Below are 6197 nucleotides of genomic sequence, written 5' to 3'. Positions count from 1 at the left end.
TTTTTTCTGTAAGGTGTTTCCTAGGTCAATAGTAATGCCTCCTTGCTCAAGGCAACACTGGAGTTTATGCTGCCTCATGCAGAGAAAACGTGAAGAGCTCCAGGTAACCTTCTATTACTGCAGGTAGGTAAGGGGAGGGATGGTCTGAAACATGCTGCTAGGGTAACAGGATAACAAGCTGGAGCAGGTATTAGAGTCAGTGGTGCTTGGTAAGGAGGGAAATGGGCTCAGTGCGTAGACTACACGCATTGTCTCAGAGCAATACAACTTCTCATGTTATGGTATTATGTAAGTTCCTACCCCAGCCTAAATTCCCTTTCCAGACAGGAGTTAGGGTGAGGACACGGCTTCAGAAAGCCTAAGGGAACTACAGAAGCTGGCTGAGGATTCCCAGCTTCAGTTCCCAAACACAGAGACATCACTTTCAGCAACACCAGGAAGCTGGACTGCCTTGTTCCCAGTGCCCAGTTCTCCTTGAAGTACTCAATAGGAGTCTAAAGGAACCTCAATTATTTATGTGAAAGAGACTTTCTTGGTTGCTGACTTGCAATGGGACATGTGACACTGGCCCAAAGCAAATCAGTAAATACAGAAATTTTCTCTTGAGAAGACAAGGGCGGGGCAGAGGTAATGGTAATTACATGTTCTCCATGAGTGATGCTTTTCTTCGTTTGCCCAAAGCAGCTTTGGAGAAAGCATTCCAAATTGTGTATTTCTCATTTGCATTGCCTTCTTTGTTCCCCTCAACAAATATTCCCATTAAGAAGGTTTGTCATTCTTTCCATGGAATCCGGCAGCAGTGGGGGGATAACAGAATCCATGGTTGGTGGATGATGATCTGGGATGCTCTCCTGTAAGCCTTGACTAGTGTACTGTGATGTCAGCAGTATTCAGAGGCCAAAGCTCAATGTAGAGTGTCCCTAACAAGTCACAGGTTCTGAGGGGGTAGGCTGCTGTCCTCTTTCTCCTTCTTCTCTAAGCTCTCCAGCTTTACTACCTCTGAGAAGATCTGGAAGGAGGACTTGGAAACTGAGTGCAGGATCTATACTTTGCTGAGAACTCTGCAGTATGGGACATGTTGGGAGAAGGACAACAGTGATGAATGGAATTTCCTGTTGAGCAAAAAGCAACGGAACTTGCCTCTGCATTTAGCTGCCATCTTGGCAATGAGCAAGGGTGTTCTAGCTCTTCACAGGCCTAAAGTTGTTAACTCTAAGTCATCTTTTGACATCACCTGCTTTGCCTCAGGTCGCACTGGAATCATGTGGCTAAACACTGGATCAGTGTGAGTACCCCTTTCCCTGCCAGGACCTGCTGGTTTAGAGACACTGGCTGACTCAGCTCTACCTGTAAGACTTCTATCCACCATGGTCCATGGAAGTGGAGAAGGTACTGGAGTACCAGAGGAAAAGCTGCAATGCACCTCAACAGCAAAGTGAACATGCCAGGGAAGAGTCTGTTGCACAATGCTGGAGCAAAATGGAACAGAAATCCACCTCTTTGGAAATGAGCAGCAGCCTCAAAAGCCTCAGTGTTTGGCTGTGATTTTCCCATAGACATGTTTTTACAGCTGTGGTTAATGTGTGACTAATCCTCACTGTGCAATAACCACACAACCACTCCTTAGAGCGATGCGAGCGCACGGTGGGTTTGGGTTGGAAGTAGAGATGGTAACATCTGAAAAGAATACTTAAAACTGACAACACTTCTGAGCAGGATTCTAATCATTTATGTCATGCCTGAGAAACTTGCAGCCAGGTCCAGTGTATATATATGTATAATAAAAAAGACAAACCACCTCCCGAGAACAATAAACAGTTCAAAGGCTTGTGTTCCCAGGCGGCTGCTATCAAACATTAACAGCACTATTTGAGCAGGAAGAGCAGACTCAACCAGCACTTTCAAGAGCATATGCAATTTGTCTTTTCCTTTAGTAGTACACTAACAGCAATAATAATAATAATAAAGCCACATTTTCAGTCTGAATAAAAGGCAGGTAATGTTGCTCCGAAGGAGCCATATTTTCCTCTGTGCCACCCTGAGAAGAATAAAACTCCTGGAAGTTCTTGAACCATTGCTCTCTGTTATGAAGACTGAATACTCAACTGTTGTTTCAAGTTATTCATAAAGGCAACTTCAGGCCTGGATGTACTGAATGAGAAATGACATCATCAGGGCTGTGTGCTGCATGTAGCTGCATGTACAGTCCTACTCAGTCTGTGTGATAGTCCCTGAAGAGCTGGCCAGGCCCTGGTGTCCATTCAGAGGTGGGCTTTGAAAGCCACTGATCATGACAGGGATGATTTTTGATTGCCAGCAAAGTCAGCTTTTCAGATCTTCTCCAGGTATGGATAAACAATTAGATAGGCCATCTGCTCCCTTGCTTAGATGCATGCCAACTCTTTCTTTTTATGCAATATCTGCTTTATTTTGAGGGGTCCTAGTCTGAGGGGGTTGTTAAAATACAACAATGATCCTTTATGGCCTGTTGAAGTTGTTTCAGTCTTAATTCCAATTGGTTTGATTTTGTTCTGCACAGACATCCTAAGTTTCAACACTTTTAAGCTTTCCTCAGCCAAGGTTTTGTATAAGGCAGTCTGTGTCTGTCTGTTAGAGTAACAAACCATGTGATTCCTTCTGGTCACACACTGGCACCCAGCTCATCACCTGAGCACAGCAAGAGGTTCAAGAGCAAGAGTGCTCAGGCTTAGGGAGCATCTCCAGAGGAGCAGCCCCTTTCTCTCAGCATATGCTACTTCCAAATCTGATGGGAGTCAGGTGCCAGAAAAGAGAGGTATCTCATTCAGAACCTGCATTTCTCAGCTCCTGCTGAGTTTCCCCAGGCACTCAAACCCTCTCCTTTCAGAAAGAGATGCAACCTGGTTTGCCACATGAAGGACCATTCTCCTAAGGCACGGGTTCCCAGGCTTTGTTTAGAGGGAGAAATGCACTGGTGGCATCAGCCTAAGTTTCTTCCAGGCCCCACTCTTTTCCTCAGTGTCCCTGCCCTCACCTCAACCACCTGCAGCAGCCCCAGCCCTGTATACAAGAGGAATCCAGCTGGCTCCTGCCTATGACTTCCAGAGGTAAGGCAGGTGAGATAGGTTTTGGTGGTGGATTTTTTGAGGCTTGGGGGTTTGTGATTGTTTTTCTCTGCATGCTATTTTTGAATGCATTGCACATCAGAGGGGTACCACAGTTTGGGGACCCCTGGCCTGGTGGCACATATTAAGCATACCACTCTCTCCCACACAGGTTTTCAGGGGCCAGGAATGCTTTGATGGTTGGCTCAGACAAGTAGGGGTTCATGCTGAGGACATTTTTATACAACAGAGTCACGTGGCTTTGGTTAAACTGGAACAGCTGCACTCTGGGGTCTAGGATCTATCCAAATCCTAATCTTTATTTTTAAATCACACCTATTTATCCTTTGCTCTATGCCATTTTGAGGTAGGATTTTCTACTTTTAAAACCACTTAATATTTTCTGACTTTTTAAAATTTAGTGATTTAGTGATTGCACTTCCCTAGTTCCTGTTTTAATTTCTCATTGGCACATGGTTGTGTATCCATGCAAATGCATACACATAATTACATGTACGTATACACATGTGCACGTGCACAAAGCAGAGTATAAATCACCTTTTGTTATCATCTCAAAGACTGCTCCAGAAGGCTGCCCATCTGCCTTTCTATGCTAAAGGAGGAGAGTAATAAACTAGAGTAAATAAAAAAAAAAAAAACCAAACAAAACAGTCAGGGTAAGAAAAAGGAAGGGTTTTTAACTGATCTCTCTGTTCTTTGCATAGACTCTTGGCTGAAGGACATCCCACTAGCTCAGGAACATTTTATACTGTAATCTTCCTGAGCATCCAGCTTTGTTTTCAATACATTTTGATCTTTTCTCCCTACCATTACTGGAACGATTCTCAAAGTTTTTAATTTTTTAAATGTTTATACTGGCTAATTCTTTTTTTTCTTGTTGCCATATTATTCTTTTGCCTAAATTGCTCATCTCCATCCTTGGTATTGTCCTGTACCATGACAAGCATGCAGAAAGCAACTGTGTGACCTGTCACTCTGTGTTTTCCTGAGCTGGACAAACCTAACACCATTAGCTTACTATGGGAAGAGACTCTGTTCTCCCACATAATTTAAATGTTTTTCCTCTGTTCCTTCCCAGCATGAGTTAACCCTGGACTGTGTAGGTGATGGTAAGCAAAGGGCTCACTAGTTCTTTGTCTAATGACACCCATGATGCCAACAATTCGCTCTACTTGCTGGAAATATTTGCTGGCTACTACATCCTGTATTGACTTATTTTTTCCTTTCTTACAGCTACAGCACACATAATTATTCTAAAATTGACTAATTCACCTAGCCCTTTCTTCCCCTCTTATTCCCAGGTTAGAACAGAAATTCCTTTTGTTATCCCCTTCAAGCTTGACCTTGACCTGCTGAAGTTCACCCTAAATGTTACTTGTCAGAATATTAACATATCCTTCATACTCTAAACTGTCAAGGGGGCCCAAATTCCAAACAGCAAATGTAATTCTGTGTACTTCCTTCCATGTCAGACAGTATTTAGAAAGATGTCCCCAAAATGAGGTCTCTTCTCCCTCCTAACTCTCTGCCTTGCTCCTTAGCTCACTCTTCACCACTTTACAATTCTTCCACTAATCCCTAGTTTCCTCCTTTTGATTATTCATTTTCTGTGTGGCACTGATAACTTGCTTTAGTGAAGTTCAATTACAAAAGACTGCCTTTGTCTGAAAAAAACCCCTGCTATCAAAAAGCAAGATATCTGATTAGTCAGGCACAATCTACTTTTGGTGAATCTATTTTGTATTTTGTCCTGTATATCATCATCCTACCTTTTAATTTCTCTATCCATCAAATCCTTTTGTAAGACCCTGCATACTGCTGAGGCTGCTCCTTTTCCTCTCCTCTCTCCCTTAGTGAAGGCACTGCACTTCATTTTCTGCAGTAAAATTGCTGTCCTCTAACTTGACAAACTTATTAAAAATTCTGTCCATCAGGCTTCCAGTTTTATGAGTTAAACACCACCCCAGAATGCTAAGTAACTATTTGGTTTTGAGCCTCTACCTCAGCTCCCGCATATTTAAAAGGTTGGGTTTTGGTTTTTTTTAGTTTTGCAGCTATCTCAAATGGAGCGAATTTCACCCTGCATCTTTATTCCATTCCTACTCATTTTCATCAATATACACACTAGTGCTGATGAAGACTCAGATAAGGCATTTATGAAATGCCTGACATAGTGTTTCTTCTCAGCACCCCTGTAGAGTGGCTCTCTTTATTTCCTGTTCTCTATTTCAATTACAAGATTATACAGCCTTTTAGGTTTGCTTTAGCTTCCTTTATAGGCTCTAATACAACCTGACAAAGTGAGAATTGTGAAAAGTCCTCCTTCTCTCATAGTTTGCCTTCTTTGACATTCAGTGCATTTACACCCTCCAGCTCATTTTTCCAGAACAAAGAAGGGGTCAAATTTTTCTGCCAGCCACATTCTTTGCATCTCACTTGTGAACAAGAGCAAATGTGATAATTGCTCCAGCATGGATGAAGAAGGAAGTCAGGAAGCACAGTGAACAGAAATGTGACTCAGGAAAACCCAGGCCAACCTGTGTCAGAGTACAGAGGCAGACCAGCCCTCCTGTAGATAATTCTCTCTTGCTACAACAAAATTTCTCTCAAGAGCACACTGAGGATCAGACAGGTGTTGCACTTGCAAGGATTTTCACACAGGAATTTCCCACTTCCCTTAGCACTTCATTTTATTCCCTCCCTGCCACCTTAACTTCACACATTATCACTGACTAGAAAAGGGGAAGCAAAAGTCTTGGTAGCCCCTAAGGAAGGGAATTCATAGCTGGTGAGGCAATGCAAACCAGCCAACTCTGATCTTACACAAGTCTTTTACCAGTTAAAGGGGCTGCCAAAGTGGGCATGAAGTTAAAAAGCACTTTTCAGCTGTGTTTAGCTATGGAAACAAGTCTTCTAACCTCAGTCCTTCAATCCTTTTGCCTGATCTCAAAACTTTCTGATTACCAAGATTCCTCCAAACGTGTTTTTTTTTGGTAAGCATAGCCCCCATGGTTCCAATGTAAGCAAGAGGAGTTCATAAACTCAAAATACAGTGGCTTACAGAACAAAAAATAAGTTTCTTGCTGTTCAAAA

Source organism: Corvus hawaiiensis, chromosome 3 (genome assembly GCF_020740725.1).
Source record: "Corvus hawaiiensis isolate bCorHaw1 chromosome 3, bCorHaw1.pri.cur, whole genome shotgun sequence".
Classification (NCBI taxonomy): domain Eukaryota; kingdom Metazoa; phylum Chordata; class Aves; order Passeriformes; family Corvidae; genus Corvus; species Corvus hawaiiensis.
This window is presented reverse-complemented; position numbering follows the sequence as displayed.